The sequence below is a fragment of the Hemicordylus capensis genome, chromosome 3 (genome assembly GCF_027244095.1).
Source record: "Hemicordylus capensis ecotype Gifberg chromosome 3, rHemCap1.1.pri, whole genome shotgun sequence".
Lineage (NCBI taxonomy): Eukaryota > Metazoa > Chordata > Lepidosauria > Squamata > Cordylidae > Hemicordylus > Hemicordylus capensis.
The window spans coordinates 124550493-124577683 of NC_069659.1; the positions used below are offsets into that span (position 1 = coordinate 124550493).

At 41.2% G+C, this 27191-nt stretch overlaps 1 long non-coding RNA gene across 1 annotated transcript in view; it reads right to left on the reverse strand.

Annotated features, from left to right (window-relative positions):
- Window positions 1–654: 654 nt before the first annotated feature.
- LOC128351720 (uncharacterized) overlaps window positions 655–27191 on the reverse strand; it is a 33471-nt gene continuing 6934 nt past the window's right edge. Inside the window, exons 2-3 of the long non-coding RNA XR_008320005.1 lie at window positions 5143–5189; window positions 655–913 (exon numbers count right to left, since the gene is read on the reverse strand). This is a non-coding gene — a long non-coding RNA (uncharacterized LOC128351720). The remainder of the gene's footprint in view (window positions 914–5142; window positions 5190–27191) is intronic.

The window sequence follows — 27191 nt, forward strand, 5'->3', positions numbered from 1 at the left end:
AGGAGAGTCACTTTTAAAATCAAGCCACAGCCAGCAAGTGAGTTAAGTGCTCCCTCTGGAGTGAAGAAAAAGTCTGTCACAGGCCCCCACCCAGTAAAAGGTAAGAAGAAAGAGGAGGAGGAGGAGGAGGAGGAGGAGGAGGAGGAGGAGGAGACAACAAAGCAAGGTGGGGGGAGGGGGTCTGACAGACCCCTTCCTGCCGAGACACATTGGCATTTACGTGGAGTTCCATAAAGCTAGCAGGGGGCTTCCCACATTTCTAACTGCAGAACTCCCTCTGGCAATGCCCAACACAGGCCATGTCATTGCGATGACACAATTGCACAACTCTCAACTTTTCTGCCACCAGTTTGCTAAACCAGTTCAGAAAAGCACACAAACCGACTCTACACTGAGTCAGACAACTCATCCATTGAGACCATATAATTTAACTACTACTCATCACAGAAAGAGAAGAGTGGCCTCAAAGGACCAGTTGTCGGACTCAGTGTAGAGTCAGTTTGTGTGCTTTTCTGAACTGATTTTGCAAACTGGTGGCAGAGAAGTTGAGAGTTAAGGCAGTATTAAGCATTTTTGTTCCTTTGTTGAACATTAACAAAAGAGTGGAAACTGGTTTTCTTTTTCATAAAAGAAATTTGTTAATATATTTTATATGTTCACAGGTTCAGTTATATACTAGAAGACTACACGAAAAAGCTGCAAGCTGTATTGTTAGAAGAGAGCCTGTTACAAGTCTTTAACCTTGAAAGAGATCCATGGAGATTAACCTCTTGAGGAGCGGGTATCGCATACAGCATCTTTAGCCTCAGGTTAATGGGATGAATAATTGAAGTAAGTATGCCGGGTAATGAGGTGAATTTTAACATTTTAATATAATAATCTGCTTCAGCCTGCAGTCAAGCCTCTCGACAACCTAGGAATATATTCAAGGATGCAAATTATCACACGATTATGACAACACAGGACAGAAATAGAGCACAGCTTGTTTTGATTATCCCTCATTATTCTCATGTGGTTGGGTTTTTTGGTAACAAATGTGCACATATCTTAGAAGCCCACCTTTAATGACTTCACAGTTTTGTCAGAATGCTTGCTTAAGCCCCATTATCTGCAAACACCTGTTAAATGTATTACCTTTGATGAGAGTTGACATTTTCCTTCCCTGTGAGCTGTGAACAGATGACAAAGCCCCTGTTGCAGGCTGGCTTGGACTTCATTACAGGAGTGTTATTCTTAGGCGAGCGCTATGGGGTTCTTGTAGGCACCACTTGTTCCCTCTAATAGTGAACTAGGGTGGTTAAATGTAGGTCACTTTGAACAGAGGCTCTCAAACCTGGGACCCAAGATGTTCTTGGACTACAATTCTCAAAATTTCCAGCCACAATGGCCTTTGACCATTGTGGCCAGGGATGATGGGCGTTGTAGTGCAGCAACATATAGGGACCCAATTTTGGGAACGCCTGAATTAGCAAACAAACATGATTATCCATAAATAAAATACTGGTTTCTACATATTCAGGGGAATGCTGTTTGAATTCAGAAGTATATACATTTGATTTTTTAAAAATGTGGCCTCTTTTACTGCTAACAGAAAACTACTAAGTTCAGTAGGAGAAGGTCTGAGAAGGGAGGGAAGATAAATATTTCCTTCTTTTTCACTTTCCTGGAATTCCACTTCCCTATCTCTGTCTCAAACCCCAAACTGTAGTACAGGGCTCTCATTCCGACTAGATGGAGCACTGAACAGAAGCACTCCTGTTAGAAGTTCTAAATACTGCAACACTTTGTTACAGGTCACCACTTATTATCTACCAGCAAAACACTAACATTGTGACAGTGTGTGTGATTGCAATTTGTCCTGGAGGGACAGTATGTCTCTGTGCTCCTGGTACACAGAGTCAGAATGTTCAGTCCTGTGGGATCCCTGCCAGCTGCTCCACCCAGTATCAGAAGCCGAGTTTAGGTTGCACTGTCATGGCATTCCAAGTGAAACACTTAAATTTTCCCTGACTAGGAGTGAATGGCAACACTTCTGTTGTGGGGGAGGGTTAAAAAGGTCCCCACTTGAGGACACCAATGAGATGCTCTGCCTGTTCCTTGCGGCTGGTAATTGCAGCTATTAAGAGTCATATGTATTCATATATCTCTAGTCTCCTTCAGTATTCTTTTCAAAATCATGCAAGATAGATTGATAGGGGTAAGTAGAAAGGATTGTGTAATATTTTCATAAACATTGTCATACATGTCAAAAAGTACATGCTTTCATCAATTTTCAGTGAATACTTCAAAAGCAGAAAGAAAACTGTTCAGGAAACATTGCTCTCATTCTAAATGGACTTCATTTCCCTTCAGTGGTGAGAGCACATAGCCAGATTGGCGATGTAACATAATAGCAACTGTCAAACTCACTACATTAATTGAGATTGGCTAGGATATTTCTGGGAAGGAGAGTGAAGCAGTAATTAGGAAGCAGCAACATAGGACATGGAAATGTCAGGGAATGGGATGGTGAATGGGTAAGAAAAGTCAACATTCCATCAAATTAAGGTTCCCCCCCCCAGGAAATATTTCATTCTCACCAAAGGTTTTTTGCCTTAAAAATCATAATGGAGAAATATCCAACTCAGTCAGATACATGTACATAATCAAAGCATTGTTAATTATTTATGTAAATAATTACTAGGTTTTGTGCAGTACAAATGGATCAAAAACATGGATATTAATAGTGGAGTCTGTTTTGTTATATAGTTATGAAAGTGCCTGTGTAGTTAAGGTGAGAACAAAAAACAATGCCCTATCATAATAAGTCATGTTATTCTATTGGTCTTAAAATCCAAACCATCTGAAATTTAGCATGGAACATTGAGGAGTTCAGATACAGAAGTTCAATATCAAGCAGTTTGAAAATTGACACCAAATAAGCCAATTTTCACACATTGGAAACTTGTGTTCAATCCAGGGTAACATAACGTTTTTTCCTTGCCCCTTTAAATGAATTCAAAAGTTCAGAGCAACAGTACAAAGTATTATTTTGTTGTTTTTAAGGAAAAAATCCAGTGTTTATACAGTCATTAGTTTTAAAAGTCCTCACTAAAGCAGGTCAATCAACTAAGGGAACATATTACTGCGCAGGTTAGGGCTGTGCAGAACTGGTTCAAATAGAACCAGGTTCAATTCAATTTTTTAAAAGGCAGCTGGTCCAAGTTCGAATCTAACTGGGCCTTGTCCATTACAGACCGGTTAAACCCAGTTTGACGGGCTATGCTTGTAAAAGGGAATCAGGTGAGGATTCCCCTTTACAAGCAAGGGGGAACCCTACCTTTCAAAAGCTTCTGACCTGGTTTGATTGAATGGACCAAGCCACTGGTTGGTTCAGCTGAACCGGTTCACAGACTGGCAGTTTGGTTCTAATTTGGTTCAAATTTGAACTGAGCCACAAAAAACAGTTGGATGCACACCATAGAGCAGGACTTGATGATTCTATGATAGAATTTTGCCCACAAAAATAATGGTGGCTGCCTACTTGCTGAATGCAGAGGAAGAAGTCTGAGAAGTGAAATGCTCACTGGAAGTGTGATAGCTGGAGCGGCTGCACCTGTTGAATTTCTGCCTGGACATTTACTATAGTAGGTGGCATTTTGGGGAAGCCCTGTGCCTTGTGGAGATGCCTAAGCCAGAAATTCATCAGGTACACTTGTAGCAAGTGATTGGTCAAATTGTACCTGCTCAATTTATACCTGAACTCAGCTCTGGCCATTCAAATATCAAGCTAAAAGACCAAAGCAAGGTGTGGACACATGGAGCCTGATTTGCAAAGCTGGATTCAAATAAAAGATTGTACAAAATCTTTACTACTTATATTGTGAGAAAGCTAATTAAATCACAATAATTTGCAATTTTGATGCATTTCAAAATGTGATTGAAGGTTGTAAGCATCTTAACTCTCATCTTGAACCAAATTTTTATAGTATTCACAACAACAAATATTTATATACCGCTTTTCAACAAAAGTTTCCAAAGTGGTTTACACAGATAAATAATAAATAAATGGCTCCCTGTCCCCAAAGGGCTCTCAATCGAAATTCACATTATATATCCAACATTTTAGATTATATACAACATAAAATAAAGTCTACATTTAATTTGCATTTTTATAAAGACTACTACTACTAATAATGATTGTTATCCATCCCATAATCAATTGTTCTCTAGGCAGCTCACAACAGAGGATTAAAACATACAATAAAAACACATAACACATTATATCATAACAGAGGAGAATACTAGGAGAATATGGAACAGAAATTGTATGTTTGCATTTTTAGATCCTATGTTGCCTTACCACAATTTATTTCTGAAGCTGCCTATTAGAAAGTTGCACATCATATTTTTATATAGATTCTGGAAAACAAAAGCTAGCAATATAAAAAGGCCTGTGACAATAAAATATTAAAATATGTTTTCCATTCGGAGTGAAACATTTAGGTGCGTTATTGGAAGGAGAGCTCACTTCGGGTACAATACATCGTAAACTGTGGAGACCAATTTATCTGAGAATTACATTGAAGTCAGTTGTCTGCTGAATTGTGGGGAGCTTTACGATTGCTCTTTGTTCTTACTGGTAATCAGCCAGAACACAATTTCTATACTACTTCTGTTTTTAAGGTAGCATTTGTATCACACAGGTTGACCTTTACAAAATCAAAATTGCCACTGACAATCTTCCACTTGAAGGGATCACTGCATGCGCACACACCCAAGGAGACACGAGACACAAACTTCTTTGGTGAAAGGGCCACAATTTTATTGAATTAATAAATAACTGTAATTTTAATGGAACTAGGATTGGTGTTCCACCCCCACAGTGCAGTACCTAAAGGCCGGCTGCGCAAGTAGCAGCCTTAGCCTAGTTGACACGGGCAATAACACCTTGGCTCCAGGCAGCCCCATGGCTCTAGAGTGGTGGCTGCCCGTCTCAGCTGACCTAAGGTCAGGTCTCTCTCGATGGTGACACCACCACCCCCGAAGCCACCTAGTCTTTTGGAAGGATGTCTTCTAACAGAGTAGAGCAGGCTAGGTCAGCATCCCTGATCCACCAAGCCTCAAGGGATCTGGCTGTCCTCCCTGTAGCCAAACACTTACCTAAGGTGCTCACCAAGGCTGCGCTGTTGCTTCCCACTGCACTGCACCTGCCAAATGACCAGAAAGGAAAATATAACAAACTAGCTAGATAACTGTAAAAGGACATGCACCCTAGATCAATCAGGTAAGCACCCCAAAAAGCTGAAAAAGGATTGCATCCTAGACCAATCAGATAAGCACCCCCAAAATTCCTGCCCAGACCCCAAATGGCAACTAGCAAGCCCAAACTAGATCCAAGGGAAGGGAGGGAGGGTGCCTACGAGAAGCGAACAGAAGTGGAAAATGTTGTGGCCATTTGCTGCTTAACCCCGCCCCCTGATTCTGAAGGATCCAATGAATTGACACCCCAGCCTTGTGCTCCTTGCTGAAAGGTCTGGGGCAAACAAGCCACGCCACCTATTCAGGCGGTGAGCAGCTGGATTTTTACCTAAAGCTTGAATTCAACATCTTGCTGAATAAAATTTGCCTCAGAAGTTAACAAAGTTACAATTTATTTTGATTTAAAATGTGAAGGCTTTAGGTACAAAACATGATTAAAGTAACAGGACAGTTCTCAACATGTCATTATAGCCCAGCACCAGAGTTAATACTTGTTTTTCTGCTATGGTATGCTTAACAGAGTTGTCTAGAGCAGTTCTCGTATCTCTGAGGACCTGAGTCCAATTAAGGATTATCAAGCTTTGCAAAAGGTCTTAAGAATTTTAAAGGTGGTACCTAGTAATACTACTTCTCATAACTAACGTTTAATAGCAAAAGAACGATTGATTGCTATATTAAGTTAACCTTAGGGATTGAACTGCTTTATTTTCTTCAGATTTGACAAAGATATTTTAGCAAATACAATTTAGTTTGTGAACTGAAAAATCAAGAAGAAAATCGCTTTATTCCATAAATTAAGCTTAATGTTTGTAACTCAAACAGTTAATAAGCTAAGAAATTGTCAGTGAATTGGATCAGTGATTAAGTAAAATTCAATTATAAAAACAAACGATTAGATCAATCTTAACAAGATATTGACACATGCATATCATTAGGAATAGTTCATTAGCTAAGGAAAGTCACTTTCATACAATAACTTCCAAAAGCAGAACCAAAAATAAATGGGAAATTGAAGTTTTCTTCCTATTTAGATTTAACTCATTAAACCCTTTTAAAAATAATGGATTCAAAATATTCTGAAAGTATTGTGCTTTAACCAGATAAATCAGATTTGTGTATCATTTAGTATGAAATATATGTTGAAATTCATGATGGAAGCAGATTAGGAACTGTCCTTATTCTTCCTAAAATATTAGGAAGCATAAGGACTTTCCTACTTCAGAAATCTATACCTCATTATGAGCAAAGTCCAAACTCTTCCAAAGTTGGCCATTAGGGTTGTGCAAATCAATTCAGTTACAAATTGATTTGTACCCGAATCTAGCTGATTTGGGTGATTTGGATACAAACAAATTACCCCTGTGGTCCTTTGGCTAGATTCAGGTCCAAGTGTAATAATAACAAATAAAATAAATAAATTGCATCATGCCTGATTCGATTTGAATCAAATCAAGATTCAGATCACTCCCATTAATTCCCCCAGATCTCCAGTTTTCATTTTTTAAAAAAAGACAGCTAAGCTCTAGCCCTTGTAGAAGTGGAGTTATGGAGCAAAATGTGTGGTCTTTATTTTTTTCAGTGTTTGGATTCTTTGGTGTATAATGTTTCCTCAATGAATCCCTATGAGGATTCATTACACACCTTAATTTCATCTATCCAGTTTGAGTGTCTTTTGGACAGTGCCAAATATCAACTGCCATGTGCCAACTACACCCCACTCGCACCCGCAAGGCCAGGGGCGTAGCAAGGTTGTATTGGGCCCAGAGACAAGATTTTAAATCCCCCCCCCCGCCACTGAAGCTCAACTCATGAAGTAAAGAAATCTTAATGAGGCTGAATAGTGGTAACAAAAAGCATAGTAAAATGTCATTTAATGGTACTAGAGAAAGACATGCTGTTCTGGTAGCTCCAGGTCTTAACACTCACATCAATTTCGGAGGATGAATACAACGGAAGGAAGCCCAGGCGGTTGCGCGAATGGGGTAGTCAGTCATGTGACTCGCCTCGGGGGGGCAGGCAGTGGGCCCCCAGACAACTGTCTCCCCTTGTCCCATTATAGTTACGCCCCTGCACAAGGCAGTGGGGTATTACTCAGTTTATGTTCTAGGAATTTTTTTTTAGTGTTTAGGCTATTTGGTGTCTAATAACCTTTCCTCATAATGAATCCCTATGAGGATTCATTACACACCAAAGAGTCTAAACACCTCAAACATTCATAAATAAACTGAGTACCCAGTGGCTCGTGGCTTGTGGGGGTAGTTGGAAGATGGGATGCCACTAATTCCCCACCCCCACCTGCAAAGCAGTGGGGGTCAAAATGAACAGAAGAAATGAAGGTGTGTAATGAAGACACCAAAGAATCTAAACACTTCAAAAATCCATTAAAAATAAACTGAGTACCCAAGTGCGTGTGTGTGGAGGGGGGGGTGTCGTTGACACATGACAGTTGACAGATGGCACTGTCCAATGATAGTCAAAATGAACAGAAGAAACAAAGGTGTATAATGAATCCACATAGGGATTTATTATGAGGAAAGGTTATTAGACACCAAAGAATCTAAACACTTCAATATTCCTAAAAAATGAAACGAGTACCCCATTGCCTTGCAGGTGGGGTCTGTGTGTGTATAGGCACATGGCAGTTGACAGTTGACACTGTCCAATAACAGTCAAAATGAAGAGAAAAATGAAGGTGTGCAATGAATTCACATAGGGATTCTTTATGAAGAAAAGTTATTATACACCAAAGAATCCAAACACTTGAAAAATAATGACCGCACATTTTGCTCCATAACCCCACTTCTACAAGGGCTAGAGCTTAGCTTTTTTTTTTTTTTAACATGAAAGCTGGGGATCCATTTTAGGGTTAGGATAGGGTGGCTTTGAATCCCCATTATTTCCTATGGCATTAATATACAAGACCAGTAAAAATTCAAGAAATTCATTAAAAATCAACCAAGTGCCCCACCACCTTGAAATTTGGATGGTAGGTGGAACCCATGTGGACCTACCGACTTTCCAAATTTGGTACTCTTAGGACCTTATTAAGTGGTCAAAATCAATCTGAATCCAAATTGAATTGAATCAAATGCAAATCAAATCTGGGGTGATTTGAGGGGGTAGATTTGGACACAAAACAAATCAGAGATTATTTATTTGGGGCATAAATTGAATTTAAAAAAATCAGTTTGTGCACATCCCTATTGGCCATAGCTCATAATATGAGTTCACCAATGCTACCAAGTAGTCCTCCCTGCTTGCCTCCTCCTTTCCCTTGGGAAGGGCTGAGAGAACCAGAGGTGAGGACTTGCTGGAGACAGCAGAGACCTGTCTTTCACTAGCCTAAGTGTTCTTGGCTCAAGCATGCTCAGGACCATTATTTCCTACTGGAAATAACTGGGCCAAGAACCATAAAAAACTAAAAGTCCCATGTACAACAGGAAATTATATTCCTGAGCATGCTCAGAAGCATAAGGAGAGGACTATGTGGGCTCTCCTTTCTCCAGCAAATCCTCCTTTCTATGAAGGAAGGAGATGTACTGAACCAGCTTTCAAGTCACCAATGTAGTAAAAGAAGCAGGACTCAGTACATTTTAAGGTGGAAAAAGCTCTGCTCAAGATATAACATTGATGCACTTCTCAAAGGGTCACCAAAATGATTCAGTGCTATTTTAGAAAACAAATGCACCAGAAACCATAACGAACTACAGATCTATTTTTCCTTCTCAGTCCTAGAATGCTATGTGACTGGAATAAACTTAGTGCAGAGTTAACAGTTTAATAAATGGAAATCAATATGGTACTGAGGTATAGAAAATTAATGTCATTTCAAGAAGTATGTATTATTCATTTGCTATCCAGAGATCTCTGATCTTTAGAGATTTTATAAAAGAAACCCAAATGTATTACCTTTGTGTGCTGGTTGTATAAAGTAGTGCAGAACTGGACCAGGGGAGTGCTTTTCATAAACTGTTTTACTCTCTGCAAAAAGTGCTTCCATCTTGATGATTGAGAGTGGATTCAGTAGTTACTTGACAATATCACTGAGGAGTATTGAAGCCCTCTCATTGTTGTCACTGAAAGTGGGCTGATGTTTAGGTTTGTACCTCCAGCCTCCATTAACCACCTCTTATACTGCACAAGAATACTCTGTAGTGTTACAGCCATTGTAAAGTAAGTGTAACTGACACATCAGAAACAGAAGAAGCCATTGCTATTTAAACTTTATAGATAAACAAGTCTGGTTGTCACCTTTTAAATAATCAGATGCTCTGTGCATTTAACATTTATATGAGAGACAAAAACCAACAAGGCAAGCCTGGAGATGCAGTGCAATTAAAGCAGTTTAAAGCAGCAGCCTTGTCCCTGAAAGAAATGCACTTGTGCCCACAGCTTACATTTACTAAACCTTAGTAATGTACTATATGGCTAGTTATGTTCATACTGTCCCAGTATAGTGTCTCTTGTTTGTTGCTGGTGTCTCCTTTGTTCTTTCATTTAGATTGTGAGCCCTTTGGGGTCAGGGAACCATTGTCCTGATCAGTACAGGAAAATGTGACCGCATCCCTGACAGATGGCTTTCAGCTTCTGCTTTGAACATTTCTAGAGGAGCTTGAATGCTCATAACTGCACAGGCAGACTGTTCCACTGTTGCACAGCTCTGACGGTTAGGAAATCCCTCCTAATGGTCAGTCTAAATCTTATCTGTGGTCATTTCAGCCATGCCTTTTAGATATTTGAAGATAGTTGTATATCACCCCTTAGTCTCCATACTGAGTTCCTTCAATGGTTCGTCATAGGACTTGGTTACCAGGACCCAAGCAGACCCCATGTAGACAAAAGAGGCTTGATTCTCAATAACTGGAGCCACTGAAATCACAAAGGGCAGGAGGCAAGTGGTGAACTCCCACCCCAGTGGTTTACCCAAGAGAACCCCTGGATATTGTCTCATATTAAAATGAACAATTGCCATTCAGTCTTATGCGGGAATGCATGGCACTTGGAGACATTGCTGTTGTAGTGAGACCTAAAGTTGCACTCCACGCCTGACACTGGGTAGTGAAACTTTCACTGACAGAGACTCCTCAGGGGTCAGCAGTGTATTTTGTGTGCAGAGTGCACAGAGATCCATTGCATCCCTCTCTCCTCCTCTCCCTTCCCATGATCCTTCAAGAAACAAGCCCTTTCCCCACACATTTTCTTTCTGTCCTATCGCCAGACAGGTTTCTCGTTGTAAATGAAGAACACTAGCTTATGTCAAGAACTAATAATGATTAAAAAAGAAGGTTGATCAGTGCCTAAACTTCATGGCAATATTTCTAATTGCCTTTAAGACTGTTGCTAAAGAAGACCAAAGAAAGTGAACATACCCCAATAGAAGGACTTGAACAAACAATGGAAGTAGAAATTCTGGAATCATGTAACTGAGCAGTTTTAATTTGCTTTCCAGCTGACCGAGTGTAACTACTCAAGGAAGCAGACAATTACAGGTCACGATAATAAACAAGTGTCCAAACCTTAATGGACAATGTTACTATTGCACCTGAAACAGAAACATTTTTAGGGGGAAATTCAAGTTGAATATCAAACCAGAATTGCTGCTATAGTGACGAGTATTTAATTCTAATAAAAGAAACACAAGGTGATGACAAATGAACTTGCCACTGAAGATTTTTAATGGAATTTTGAAAGCAGAACTGTCTCTTCAGTAGCAGATGGCTCATCCATTATAAACAAACTTCCAGAAACACCAGGGAAAGAAGAATGAAAATAATTTTCAACCAAGTTGCTCACAATATGCTTGATTCTAGGAGAAAGCTCCCTCATCAGATAACTAAAATCTGCTGAAACTAGAAGATTGGAAAATAGCCAACATAACAACAATTTTTACAGAGGAATCCAGCACGGAGCCAAGAAATCATAGGATTGATAACCTAATGTTGGTCTCCGATGAGCTGGTGGAAAGCAAAGCCAGAATTATTGAATATATTGAATAATGACACTTTCTGATAAAGAAATATTTCTGATCTTGTGCAGTCCAATTGAATGCATAAGAAGCCAGATCCTGTGCAGACTTGAGTATACATAAGCCTGTTGAAATCAATAGCCTTAGGAAAACCTAACTACATAGAATCAGGCTGAAGCAGCATTTCTAGCCCACTGGCCTAAATTCAATATACAAGTTATCATGAACACGAGCGACAAACCATTTATGCTGGACAACATGCGGCTTCCTTCTCTGCACCCTTTCCCACTGTGATAGGAAGAAGGGAGGTTTGCTTTGTTTTTGGTTAACACAACATAGAACAGAAAATATGTGAACATTCAAAAATAAGGACACATGCTTAGATTAAGATGCAGGCATAACGTGCAAGAGATGCAAGTTCCATGATGAGGATTTGGTGTGCGTGTGTGTATGTGTGTGTTTATAACAAATATCTTCTCCATTAAACAAAAAAGTAAGAAAACAATCATTGTACTTTGGATTACTACCAGAATATAGTTATGGCTCTGAGGAAGAAATTTCCCCCTGTTGCTTTCTCCATTCATTCATTCATTCCTTCATTTCCTCTCATGCTTTCAAGCATTTATTTATTCATTCAGTGCACTTCACACACTCATTTATATTCTATCAGTCATCCAAAAACCTTTGGTTTAAAATGAGTTAAGATGGCTTCATATTTTCACTCATGCTCTAAAAAGCATGGAAATTCCATCTTAAGGTACCCATCTTAACTTCCACACCATATAAGCTGTTAAGACCTATATTAATGCTGGCTTTAAAAATGGGTCTCCATGCAGCGACACTTTGCCTTGGTCTTTCAGCTGGATATTGGGCTGGAGAGGGATGCATCCAGGCAGACCTTCAACAGGGGCAGCTTCCCCAGTCACTTCCTACAGATGCCCCTGATGACTTTCTTCCTGGGCCCTTCCTAAGCAATGATTTTACATTGCTTCACCAGAGGAAGGGTGGATGTGTGTTCATATATTGGGGGGATTTACATCAAAGTCTGTGAGAGACATCAAGATGCCTTCCATGCACAATTCAATTCCCCCCTGTGCATTGGCTCTTAGCCCACATTATATCTGTGCTAAAAGGTTCCACTTTTTACAGTGCCTTTTTAGTATACTTAGATTTTGTCCCAACATTTATTCTGACATGTATGAAGGGGACATACTGACAGAGCACCTTTTCTTAAAGCCTCACTTTTCTTTTTAATTTTTTAAAAATAGATTTACCCGATGATCTTGTGGAAGATTGACTGCCTGAAGGGGGAGCAAATGAACAACAACGTGCTCTGGTAAAAATTAATCTGCCTACTTTCTTTTCAATATAATCTTAATTGATAATAATTACAATACTCACAAGTTAGCCCACTTAATCCTTAAATGTTCACATGTCTGCCATCTTGAATCAGGGTGAATAACATCATCATAAACTACGCCATTGAACTGTCCCTCTGTGTCCCTACACCTGTAGCAAATTTGGAGCAAATCTGTTAGGTGGTTCACAAGTTAGCCTCAAACGTTTATGCATCTGCCATATTGAATGGAGTGGATGATGTCATCACAAACTACGCTGCTGAGGTGTCCCTATGTGTCTCTACAAATAAGGGTGTGCATGAAACTGATATGCCTGATTCAGTTCGAGTCCAAACAGGACTTGAACAGAACCTGGCATGTTTGGTCCTCCCCACCCCTCAAACTACCCAGTTCAGTTTGAATTAAAGAAGGTCTGGAGGTTCAAATGAATTATTTAAAAATTAACTCACTGCCTCTGTGACCAGGGTCATGCAGATGACCAGTGTGCATACATAGCATCCTCCAAAATGGCCACTGCTGGTGTGAAGAAGCCCAGAATGGGCCAGAAACAGCTGGAAATAACCAGAAAACTGCCCAAACTAGGCCAGTTGGAGACCAGGGGAGGCCAGCTGGGGGAGGAGGAACTGCCAGAGACCCCCATGGCCAGAGGTGGTGAGTTAAAAAAACCCTTTCCTGTTAGACTCCCCCCCCCCCCCCCGGACAGGCTGGGGGTAGGTTCAGCCCAGGTGTGAGTTAGGTCTCTGCTCTCAAGCTGGCCAAGTTCGATGTTGAACCAGCTCGAGGTCAAACCGGTTCACACATCCCTACCTACAACTGTACCCAATTTGGTACATATTGATAGGGTGGGACACACACACACACACTGCTGGGCGATCTCATAAGTTTACTTTTCCTTAAGGAAAGTAGGCTAAAAAAGAAATGGTTAAAAAAGGAAAGAGAGATGAATCTATCTGAATCTATCTAAACCCAAAACCTAGTAGAAGAGTGCCACATACTGGCTGTAGACAGAATTTTTACCGCAGGCTTTTCAACATGGTAGAAAAATGTGTCGGTGTGCTTGGTCTGGCAAGTTGTCAGTTTTGTAAAAGTCTCTCCAACTCTCCCCAAATAAGTTTTAAGTAAAGGAAATTGAAATGGATTTTCATGGGCCCAATAAATTTTAAAAGACACATACCACACATACGCAGGTAGGAGAGAGGAGGAGCGACGTGCCAGAGAAGACCGGGCAGCAAGTGGTATGAATGGTGCATGGAAAAAGAATGGCAAGGAATGGAGAAGGAATCTTTTAAAACAATTCCAATGTGAATAGCCTCCAGGGTTCTCTGAATTATCTTTACTGCATGTATATGCAGCTAATATATGCCCTCATAACTCTTTCTACTTTACACCACTTAATCTTGCTGCAAAGCCCATCATCTGGGAAGGGCCCTGATGCATCTCTTCAAGGCACTGTCCTTCCTCAAAATGCCACCCATATAGTAAAAGTTCAGCCAGAAATTCAACAAGTACCCCAATCTACTTTCAAGTCACTTTCTACAGATATATCTGATGGATTTCTGTGTGATGCCAGGCACAGCTCTTCCTCCAAATGCTTCATACTATAGTAAGTGTCCAGGCAGAAATTCAAGAAATGTAGCTATTTCACATATCATTCCTCCAGCAGCTTTTTCTCCCCACTACTTTCAGATTGTTAGCAATGCAAGGTCTTTTTTGGCCTTCAATTTGAATGAAAAAGGGAGAAAAGACTGCTAGGTCGGAAAACTTCCTGACATTGTGTTTAACTGCATGTTAATGAAGAACAAGAAGATGAAGAGCATTGCCTGGTTGCCTTAAAATATATCACACATTTCCTCCCCTAAAAGGGCAAAAAATCAACAGGAGTGAAGATGAACATTTTTGTTAATTTTGCTGTCCTTTTATTTGGCTTAACTCTGACTAGACTAGCTGCCACCCTTGTTGCTCAAAGTTTTAAAATATCCTTCCATTTCTAGCAGACATGACACATCAATTGGCTTTGTTCTTGAACATAATAAAAATATATGTCATTACTGCATCAATTGTCACTAAGTTGCACACATCAACTGGCAAAATAAAGCATAATGGTTGTGCTCCATTTTCTGTTTGCTATTAATCATCACTCTTCAGGTTAAAAAAAAGTTCTTCTTACAAGCATGGGTGGAATCAAAAGCTTGATCTGCTGTCTGCAATTCCTCCTGGAGCTGTAACCAGTTTTGGCTGAAGTATAAGGAATGGATGTCAGCCTAGACAACATTCTGGGACTGAAAATGCCTACTGTATTCAGTGCAGGTTATTTGAGGGCTACCGTGGAAAAGTGGCGCTTTGGGGGAACACTATGCCTTGTAGAAATACATCAGGCATAAATTCAGCAGTGGCAACACTAGAAAGTGACTGCAGAAGTTGCACCTGTTGAATGTCTGCCTGGGTGCATCCTTCTCCAGCCCAGTGTCCAGCTTAAAGACCAAGGCAAAGTTTGGCTGCATGGTGCCTAATTTGTAAAGCCAGTGTAATATAAGAGACTGTACAAAGTCTTTACAGCTTATATGGTACAGATGTTAATCCCCCTGAGTGTAATTAACGACTTTAGACAGAGTAGTTGACAGCCTGACTAAATTTGCTAGAGGAAGTCCAATTGAAATTTAGTAGGCATTCAGAATATTTCCTGATTAGTACTGTTTAGGAATTTAATCTGGATGCCAGCCAGCATCTAAAACAAAGGATTATCTTCCCAGAAATATCTAACAACTCTCATAGTTTTGTTTTAATGTAAGCCACGTGGAGCCACTTTTGGAAGGGTGGTACAGAAATCAAATCAAATCAATCAATCAATAAAAGTTCTCTTGCGTGTTTTGGATCCCTTTAGGTTGGTCTTGAGATCAGATGTTTGCTGTTCTGTCCTGAAATAATTAATGTATAAGGCCTATTGATAATCCTAACACAAGCTGCACTCTGGTAGGGGTGTGCGAGCCAGCTTGGTTCCAGCTGGGCTTGACACCAAACCGGCTTGGCTTGTCGGGTTCAGGGTTGAAATGGACCTGCCTTGGCTAGTCCAAGTTCAAACCGAACCAGGCCTGATTCTAACTGAGCCGATTCGGAGCTATACTGGTTGTTGGCTGCCCAGAGACATGTGCTTGGGCGGGATATAAATTCAGTAAATAAAAACTAATAAATAAATAAAGGGGAATCCAGTGGGGATTCCCCTTTATCAGTACAGGGGCAGGGGGGCTACCCTAAGTAAAGCTACACAGGGGAAGCCGGTGGCAATGGGAGGAGCCACTGCCCCTGCCGCCTCCCTGTGACCACTGCTGCTGCAGCCACAGCTTGTACTTGTGAGTATGGATTTACTCTCCTCCCTCCCCCTCTATACTTAAGACAGTCCCAGTACTGGTACAGGAGAATCCTCACCAAATTTCCCTTTACTATATAGGGGCAGTCATGTGCTGCTTTATGGTCCACAAATTCTTAGGTTTCCAAACTTTAAGGAGTAGATGTTCCTCCTCCTCCTCCTCCTCCTCCTGCAAGGTCATGCAAGTCGTAAGCAAGTCTTGAGATGTGGTGGCAGGGCTTTAAGGCCAGAACCTCTTTCTCGGGAGCTGATAATGTGTGAACTCCTCTGGCCTGGGCTCTCTATTTCTTTTAATGAAGTTATAGCATGTTTTAATGACAATTACTGGTGCCTATATATTTCTTTCCCTGCTGTCTAAAAGTAGTACATTAAAAAAGCTATGCACAAGAGGCATAGCCTCTGAACATACACAGAGCATACATTTCTCTGCTTTACGCCACAGGCTCCGTTAATCCACAGGGAGCGTTACTGAATACTGACATTTTTGTTTTTAAAATATTAACAGATCTTATGGCCTGTGTAATGCTGTAGATAATGTCAGATTCTGTGTGCTGGGTGACAATCCATATGCTGACGGGTGAGGTGGTGGTGGTAATAGTGGTGGGTTTATATTACAGTAGTTTGACATAGTTTCTCATCCAGATTTTTAAGAAGCTCTTTTCATTACTCTGTCCCCAACATGAGTTTTCAGCTATTGTTCAACTGTTCCCTCATTATCTAGAAGCGAGTCCCAATGAGTTTAATGGTGTTTACTCCCTTGCAAGTGTGCATATAGTGTCACATATATAGTGTGCATATCGTGTTTTGTGCTGCTTGAAAAATAATGTGTACTCTAGCCCAGCAACCTCTTTGTCAAAGTGCCCAGCAAGGAAATCCCAGAGACAATTTCCACCCAGCACCAACAAGCTGTTGGAGATGCAGCTCCTGATGGCATTGACTCTTTGCACCAGCAACCCTATTGACTGTAGGGGCTTTTGGGGTAGAGACAGCCAGAAAGGGCATTCCCTCTCTGACTGTGCTTTCTCTGCCCTCTGATATATTCCCTTGTGTTACTCTCAGGTTTCATTCTCTCACTTGAGAGAGAGACTTCCTTCTTCTCCCTTCCCCTTCTGTATGGTAGCTAGCAATGAGGCATGTAGGTATCAATCTATCTACCTGATGGATTTCCTAAGTAAACCACTTTATTTAGAACTTTAACTCCATAGAGCTCTTCTCATGATCTGTGAGAAGAGCTCTGGGATGGTCTGTGGGGAAGGAGTGTTTACCTTAACTTCCCCACAGACAAGCTGCTTCAAGTCCCTGGGTGGGCTGCCACTGCAGCTCCCGGAGTCGAGGTGCCAGGACATGCCACTACACATTGCCCCACCCCAGAGCCCCAATAATGCACTGCGTGAGTGCACAGTGCATTTCTGGGATCCCCCCTCCGCCCCAGTGTAGGGGGTATCCCCATCCTCCCTCCAAGCAGCTGCGGCTAACACATGATCAGGAAAATGAGGGTAAGGCAGCACTTGCTCCCTTAACCTCATTTAAATGGAGTCTACTTAGGCGGGTTTGCCACTGGGTAGCCACTGGGATTGGGCACAATCCCGGTGGTTCATACGAGCATGCAAAACCGGGCTGGGCTCCCTTTGCCCAGTTTTGCATGCTCATGTGAATAGCCTCCGCGTCTCCAGACAATATTAATTAGCATTGCTCCCTTACCTGTGCACTTCCATTGTAGCTGGGACAGATAAATAAATCTTCCCTCCCAAGCTCTCTAACACAAACTACTGTTCTGGTGTTGACTGCTCTTGAACACAGAGGTTCTACATGACAGCCAATCTGCCTGTGGATATGGAGGCTTCATTTACTAAGTATGGTCAAGTGAAGCTTCCATATTCACAGGCAGTTTGGCTATGTTCAAGAGCAGTCTAGAACAGAATGATGGTTTCTTGGTGCTTGTTAAAAATGGTTTTTAGAGTTTATTTGCTGCAATTCTTTGGAACTGCCTAGCATGGTCCCAATCCTATACAGGCTTACTTAGAAGTAAGCCCCAGATAAAATGGGGCTTCCCCACTGACTAACAAGCAGAAGGTTGCTGGTTTGAATCCCTGCTGGTACTATATCAGGCAGCAGGGTTATAGGAAGATGCTGAAAGGCATCATCTCATACTGCACAGGAGGAGACAATGGTAAACCCCTCCTGTATTCTACCAAAGAAAACCACAGAGCTCTGTGGGCGCCAGGATTCAAAATCGACTTGACTGCACACTTTACGTTTACTCATACAATGTTATTTTGTAATCTGCCCCCAGCATTGCAAAGCATGCCAGTCACATAATATTTAAATATTTCTACCAAGGCTACAAATATATCCAACTTAGCCCCTCGCCTGAATCAATCAATCTCAATTGTGATTCTTATCCTCAAATCCTGTGTACACCATCTAAGTGATGTGTTTACTTCTGTTAGTCTCTTATAAAGGATTTCAAAATAGAAAGGGGGGGAAAACACCCTCTGCTTTGTGAACATTCTGGTATGGTTTTTGTACCATTACAAATTCCCTGTTTAATCGGTTTTAAACATTTCATGTATACTCTGTTGAGCTAAAATTCTAGCACATCCTTTTTATTTTTATGCACAATTTTGTTTGCTTAGTAAACCCACTCATTTGCATGTGAGAGAGACATTAGTGAAAACATTTGCAAGTACTTTTACATTATTTTACTTGATAACATTCTGATGAGTACCTTTATTTCTCAGTTAGATTACTAAAACAACCATTTGTTTGATCCTATTTCATAACCATCTATTTTAATTGTACTCTATTTTTTCTTTTTTTTAAAACTATTGAAGAGTAAACATGTGTTCTCTTGTCCATTTTCTATGAGTATTATAACTATACCAGAATTCCAAGGATGATGTAATTGTAAATGAATTTGAATACAAATATTTTAAAACTGCATTTTCATTTTATGGATTTGAGAAAATGCTGTTCCCCTTTTAGTGCTCTTAGGATTCAAAATTAGTATTGTATTTATTTAGGTGACATTTATAAACCCAAGTCACAATATGGCATAATGGCTTATTCTATTTCTACAACACTCTGATAATTTTAGGAAAATTCTTTCTTGCACTATGTATATTTTAGCCAAACATGCGTCTCAGCTTCAGTTACATTTCTGTTGTTCTGTTTGGGACTTGGTTTGTGAAGGTCCCATGAAGACTCATTGATCTAGTGCGATTAATGAATTAAATACTACTGCCAAACAAGTTATGAAGTGTTTTGGATCCTGAAAGCAATATTTCACTTGGGAAAAGCCTGTCTTTACTGTTGATCCTCAAGGGTGGGGGTGTCAGAGTTTTGTCCTACCCAACTGCCTCTTCAGAATGCAGGTGAGAAATGCCTCTTCAGAATGCAGGTGAGTTTTTTATGGTTATGTTATGGGAGCCCGTGTAGTGTAGTGGTTAGAGTGCTAGACCTTGACTGGGGAGACCAAATCTCCATTCAGCCATGATACTTTCTGGGTGACTCTGGGCCAGTCACTTTGGTCTAATCTACTTCACAGGACTGTTGTGGGAAGAATGCCCCCTCCCCTGGCCTCGTGCTAAGGGGAGGGTGATTTGTCCCAGCCCCTTGCACACGGCCCCAGGAAGGACCTCTTAAGGTCTCTGCGTGTTGGGGGTGGAGCTAAGGTAGCCGCTACTGCGGCTCCCTGCCCCAGACCTGCAGTCTGGCGCCAGATTCCCCCGCCCTCCCTTCCCTAGGAGCAGAGCAGGTCTAGAGGCTGGACACCCTTTTGGGGGTTGAGTAGGAATTTTTGGCTTCCAATGCATTGGCCATGTTGGAAGTTTTTTCGCCTACTCCGTTCTGCGATCCTAGCCTATATGGTTATTTAGTTAGGTCACGGCTTGGGCAGGGACAGTGCAGGTTGGGTGGTAAATAGATGGGATGGAACATCGGTGAGCACCCTTGGACAGTTAAAATGGATTGATTGGTCAATTGCTCCCTTGTGGTTTGTGCGGCCCAGGGAGGACGATTCGCCATGAAACCTGCTTCAGGACTTCACTAACCCTTGGGCTGCGCGGTCCGGGGTGTGCAAAGACCTAGAAGGGTCCTGCCCCCCTTCAGGGGTTGGCTAGGAAGGGGAGGAAGCAGGTTTTCCACTTGCTGCCTTCCAGAGCCAGGGTGTGTTGCCCAAGCAAGGCACGGGGAGGACGCTGAAGTCCGAACCCAGTCATTGCTAGGCCGCGCACTGTCTTGTGGGGGGCTTACCCCTATCCAGTCCGCTAATCTGCTTATAGTTGATCAATAAAGCTGTGGCCCCTTTTACCCATCATATGGTTATCTGTGTCTTTTGGGGGCTGGGGGCTGGGGACAAACTTAACTATGTACACTGTTCTGGGCTCCTTGGAAGAAGAATGGAATATATAAGTAAAAACAAATTTTAAAATACAGTTCCAAAAAGACTGTACATCTAATTTTCTGAATGTATAGAATAGCCCTTAGATTTTCTCTTTATCACTTTATTTAAGGACTGCACAACCTTGGCCCACAAGTTGTTGCTGGACTCAAACTCCCATCATCCCCAGCCATGGTGGCCAATAATCATCAGGAATGATGGAGGGCGAAGTTGTGCAGCCCTGGTCTACTTGCTTCTTTGTGTGTGTTCTCTCTCTCTCTCTCATATGCACACACACACACACACACACACACACCCTACATCTAAGCCATATAGTGTCACTGGAGAACGTAGGCTGTGTGATTGATTTTAAAAAGTAAAAGAATGAGACCTTTGGCATGAAAGCAAATGGTTTCCCACATATGGTTTCTTGCAGTCCAAAGGACTGCGGCCTTAACAAAGAGACCTCACTCAGTTGCAAATGATCTAATATCATTTTGTTCTGCCTATGTGCATTTAAATATGTCTGGCCATTGACAGCAACTTGATTTCAGTTCAATTTAAGAAGTGGTTGTGTTGGTTGGTATCTTGCAGCTGGGTTGGTTTTTTTTACATCTTGGCAAAGACATGGGAGATATAGTTTGGTACCAGGATGTTTTGTGAAAGCAAGCTAAAGGCACTGTCTGATCTGACCAGAGTATGCCTGGTACAATATTAACTCTTATTGTCAGAGCATTTTGTTTCTATCCAATAATCAATTTCCCCTTGTATCTAGTCTCCTAAAGCCATGGATTATTCATGTGCTGATAGAAGGTTTCACAGTATCAGAGAGTTAAGCCAAGATGCTGATTCCAAGTTAAACATTATACATGTTTGAGAGAGAAAGCAAAACTTGTAATACTGAAGTGATAATTGATGAGTCAATGGTGTCAGAAGAACATAAAAGGGAATACTTCTATTGGCAATGTAAACCCCAAAGACCTCATTTATTTGGCAATGAAAGAAGGCTATTTTGTCAATATTAAAACATGTGGATTGACTCTGGTCTGAGCAAACAGTTTATAGGAAAATCGTGAGCTGAAGAAGGTCAAGGACAATTCTCACAATCTACATAAAGATAGGTTTTCTAAGCTGCATATTTCAAAGTTCCTTTGATCTTTCCTTTCTGATTGTGAGTGACTATGGAACTGTAGATAAAGGCCATTTGATGTCTATGCTCATTTAATAGCAGTATACTGATGGGCAGGGGAAATGATAATATAATCATTTGTCAAACAGTCCAAGGCTAGAAAATAGTCTATTTCCCAAAGTAGGTGTTAGAATTGAAGTGAAAGAGTTGTGGTTGTAGAGGACAAGGCAGTGGAGTAGAATCAGGAATATTAGTAGTTTACTGAAAGTGATATTAGGATGTGCAAACAGGCTCGATGTTGAACAGGTTTGACATCGAACCTGTTCAGTTCAATGGTGTGATAACAAACCGGACCCCACTCTGCTGGTTCATTTCACTATCGGACCAAATTCCTACTTGCCATTTGGGGGGTTCTCAAGTTTTAAAAAAATTACTTTAAAAAATTAAATTTTGCTTACTGCCACCCAGTCTGGGGGCTTAGATTCAGCTACTGGGAGGGTGTCTCCAGAAGCCCCCCCCCCACCACCACCAGCCTCCATTTATGCACAAATCTGCCTGGTTCAGGCAGTCTTCTGTCCATTCTGGGTCTGCCCTCCATTGTGATGGCCATTTTGGAGGCCCCCATGCATTCCCAGTGGGCCTCTGCATGGCTGGGTCACCAGGTCATGCAAAGGCCCATTGGGCAAGCGTCTCAGCCTCCCAAATGGCCTCCACAATGGAGGGCTGGCCCGGAACAGGCTCAAGACCTCCTGAACCGAACCAGGTAATTTGTACATAAATGGAGGCTGGGGGGGGACTTCTGGAGACCCCCCCCCATGGCTGAATCTAAGCCCCCAGACCGGGTGGCAGTAAGTAAAATTTAATGTTTTAACGTTTTTTGTTTTAATTAACTCCTGAACCCACCCTGAACTGAACCGAACTCTGTGTGTGTGTGTGGGTGGGTGTTTCAAAGGGTGTCAAAACTGAACATGCCTGGTCTGGTTCGAGTCCAGTCTAGACTGGAACCGAACCGGGCAACCCAGTTTTGTGCACACCCCTAATAGTTATTACATACAGAGAGGCAAGTGCAGACTTTTTTTCTGTGCTCTTGCTGCTGGCTGTTTTGTTAGCCCCGCCTCTGCTCCAGGACTGGGATAAAAGTAACTAAAGCCCCATTCAAAAGCTGGCCTGGATGAAGGAATGGATTAATCAACAACACCACAGTATGTAAATAAGTGAGAAGAAACTTGAACACACAAAAGGGACAGTAGCTAAAAATAACTTGCCTGACTTGAAATAAAAGACAAATTGATACAGCAGGCCTCAAGTGGTATCCAGATCAACTTGAATGAATCAAATTAAGAGACTCTGAATAAATGGATGTGTCTATTATTGTCAAAGAAGTGTGAACCTAGAAAAAACACTGAATTACTCTGGCTTCTAAAGATTTTGTATTTCTGTATGGATGTCCTTAAACCTTTATTGCTCTTGGATGCTGTGCTAAAAATACATTCCACGGTATCATCATGGGAGTCTTGAATCTGATGATGAATTTGACATGAGCCTCTAAAAGTATTGAAGTGGCATAGCAATCTCAGCTGTCTGATGTCCTTGAACAGAGTGAAAGCTTGCAAGAAAAATAGACTGGTAGGTCTCTTACTATCAACCTCTTAAAACAGTGTCCAGCATAAGATTTAGGAACAGAACAGGTCCATCTAGTCTTGTATCTGTCTCCGGTATCAGCCAGTGGTGGAGGCTTAATAGGAGGGCATAAAATCCTCCTCAGCCTGGAGAATTGATATTTATGCTCTAAAACACATCTAGCCAATTCCCAGTTGACAAAGAAATGCTTGGTCACGTACATTTGTTGTGGAAAATGGCCCAACCAATGCCTCTTTTGTTTTAAAATGGATTTGTGGACAAAAAGAAAAGATTGGTAAGGACAGCTGAGCAAACAATTCACAACGAGCAATTCATTTGGCCCATTGACCGCTCTTTCTTGTTGGTGAATTGCTTACAAATAGCAAACAAATTCACGCTGCACAGTCTCCCTGCACACACTTGGCTGGGTTTCTCAGCTGGAACATCCCAGCTCCTAAATGAGGCTTTTTACCATGTTAGTTAAGACACGTCCACTATATTAGAGGAATGGGCATCAAAAATAACATGCACATTTACTGCAATGTTTGCACATCCTCACACATTTGTATCACAGATTTTTTGGTCACTCATCACCTGTAGATATGTTTGCCCTTGGTGGTGCTGACCAGCTTTAAAAAAAATGAGAATCTTAATGAAGAAGGTACCTTTTCCAACTCATGATCATTATATTATATACTATATTATATATGATGCAAAAAGGAAATAGGGACATTGGAGGGAAATCAGTCATGGCACTGGCATACAGTGGAGGCATTAATAGATATAACCTAATCTGCACACTAATCATGTATACAGTGTTCATACATTTTTATTTTTAAATTTGATTTCTAACTGATTTTTTAAAGAGTTTTAAAATTGCTTTGTATTGTATATTTTCTTTCTCCCCTTTTGGTCTGTCACAATTTAATGTGTTGTGTGTTTTTATTGGATGTTTTAATGTTGTGTTACAAGCCGCCCAGAGAACAATCTGTTATGGGGTGGCTAACAAATAAAGTTAATTATTATTCATTATTATTGTACAAACATGGTAAGTAGATGCTAATTTGATATATGGGCACCCTGCTCACCACCAAGAGTCCCCTTTTCAAAGGGGGTATTTGCCATGGAAGAGGCTGGGAAGGCTGACATCCCATCAGAATTTGTGGGATTGTCAGTTACAGGATTCTCAGTTGCAGTAGTCTAAAAATCAAAGGTACGGAGATAGCATAGAATTTAGATGGGAGGGAGGAATGAGGCCAATATATCACCTATTCCAGACCAGTGTGAGTCTACTATATACCTGTTTGATACAAGCAGATACAAAGAGCCTACCTGATTGCCATTTACATGGGTCAGAGAGGGATTTTTCATGCTCATTTGACAGACTTGGAAGTGGGTACATTTAAGTTTTCACTTTCCCATGGTACACTCATTTTGTAAGTGGATGATAGTGGGCTGTTTTGGAGAAAACAGAGCCAAATATTCTCCATCAGACATTTTTGATGCACACTTGAGACTTTGGGGAGGCCCAAAAATATTTCCCGAACCCCACTCCCCAGAGTACCCTTCATTTTTATACCAGTCACTGCTGTTTGCAGCTCAAATCTGCTGCAGATTTGGCCCCATTTTTGTTTGAAAAATAACCCTTCTTCCTCCTAATAACAGAGATGTAACAACCAATCAGATACGTTTCATTTGCCCTTGGTGACATTCTGATGTAGTCAACAGGTTATTCTGCAGCTAATGGTGCTGGGAAGCAATGGAGTGCTGCCACTCTGAATATCAGAGATGGGGAGTGTGAGCTGTCTGAATGTGGGATTATAGTGTCTCTTTGGTGTTCACAAAAATGATGCAAATGGGCTCCCCAAAAGTGCTAGAAAGGAGGAGAACATTTTGGATGGGGGGAGGAAATGCCCCATCATTCTGGCTCAGCCCTTGTTTGAGTTGAATTGTTTTTATTTGGTAATTCTGTCCTTTTATTGTCACAATTTTAGATTGAAGAACCAATATTGACTTGGAGAAAACAGAGGAAGCTGAAAAAATGATGGAATTCCCGTGTGGTATCAGAATAGTTAAAAGCAAGCTGTGAAGCTGGAGTTAACCAGGGAGAGTTGCAGGGATTCTGATGGGATCTGGTTTTACACAAACCTCTCCCAGTAAGGAAACAGGTTCCTGAGAGGGAACTTAGCACCCATTCACATGTTATGCTCAACACTTGTACAGCAAGTGTACACAGATACAGACTGTACCCTGGTTCAGTCATTCACATGTTATGTTAAATGAAGGTACAGAAGTTCACTTCCCATCCAGACCATGCTTTTGAAGGGCCTATACCCAGGTTCACTTTTAAAATGAACACATGCATATTCATTCACACAAACACATGTACTAGTGTGCAGACATCTGTACACTCTAAAAGCATAATATCTGAATTAGGCTTCAGTGTTGCAAAGAAAATCAAGGCCTTCCCAAAGATGGACAACTCAGCTGGAACATCCATGCCAGCTGTTACTTGGATGAATAATCAAAATTTTGAGGATAATAACCGCCCCCCACATGGTTACGGATACAACGCTGAAAAGGAATATTTATATATCACTTTCCCACAAAAGTTCCCAAAGTAGTTTACTTAAATGTAAATAAATAAAATGTCTCCCTGTCCCCAAAGGGCTCACAATCTAAAAAAGAAACATAAGATAGACACCAGTAACAGCCACTGGAGGAGTGCTATGCTGGGGATGGATAGGGCCGGCTGTTCTCCTCATGTTAAATAAAAATAATCACCACTTTAAAAAGGTGCCTCTTTTAAAAAGGTAGCAGGGGACTTTATTTGTTTACCTAAATAATATAGATTTACCCTATGGTAAACATATTACCCTAATATGTTTCCTTAGTTTATCACATTTTCTTCTCAAAATTGAAGTTTTCCATCCCGGAACTAATGTCTGCCTCATTGTCTTCCTGTGTCATTGCATTCCCAACACCAAGAACTCATTTCACACATATCTCCAGCAGCCTGGGAGCGCCTTCTCTATGGTAAGATAACATACCAGGCAGTATGCATAAGAATGTTGGAGGGGGAAACTATACAGACTAATTCAATTGAATAGATCTTTTCTTGAAGTTTCTTTAGGAAATAGCTGACAGAGCAAATCTGAAGTTTCAGCTTCAGCCAAACGAGTCCATCTATCCACTTTCTTGATTTGGATTATATATTCTTTAAATTGAGTGTTTTGTATTAGAAAAGCACTCGTTTTCAGCAAAGGTGTTATTGTTTCAGAAATGCTGGTTTAAGTTAATAACTTTTACTCTGCAGAATGCTCACTTGTTTAAATTTATTGATCTACCTTTTGGAAGATTTCCCAGGTTTCAAACATAGTTTAGCAAATACTGCAGCGTTTACTAGGGGGTTCCTGTTTATCTTCTTTGAGACATTGCTACCAGATTTGGAGGAACCAGCCTCTCATGTTCTGTATTCCTTCCTTTCAGTACTGACACGACATATAAGGATTGTTCACACAACCAATAGTCTCAGGGTCAGGAGAGGTGGGGGCAGTGTTCCCTATAAGAGGGATTCCCAGATGTTGTTGACTACCTAATCCCAGGCCAAAGGTCATTGCAGCTGGAAATGCTGGGAATTGTAGTTCACAACTTTTGAGAAACTCTCTTACAGGGAACACTGGCTGGGGTGGGTGGGAAGCAGGGGCATTCCTAACCACAGGACTGGTTATCGATTCTCCTCTTGCAATGCTACATGGCCACACAATCACTGCTACAGTGAGTGGTGTGTGGTGAGAGAGGTCCAAACTCCAGTAATGACGCAATGCACTGCACTAGCAGTACAGTGCATTGTGACCATTCTAGAGGCCAGGACACTCACCCTGCCAGACTCTATGGTCATATGGGCTGCCAACAGCCTATGTTGCTACCCGATAGGGGAGTAGGGTAGGAGGGTGCACCTGTGCTCTCCTAGCTCACTTTTAGCCTGGGTTTAAAACTTATCAAAAGAAGCTCTATCTGGGTAGGGTTGCTCTAACCCAGGTAAAGCTGGTTGTGAGAATAACCTCATAATCTGTTGTGAAGGTGCAAAGTTTCAGTCCAGCAAAAGGTGTGAAGCATGTGGTACCAGTTCC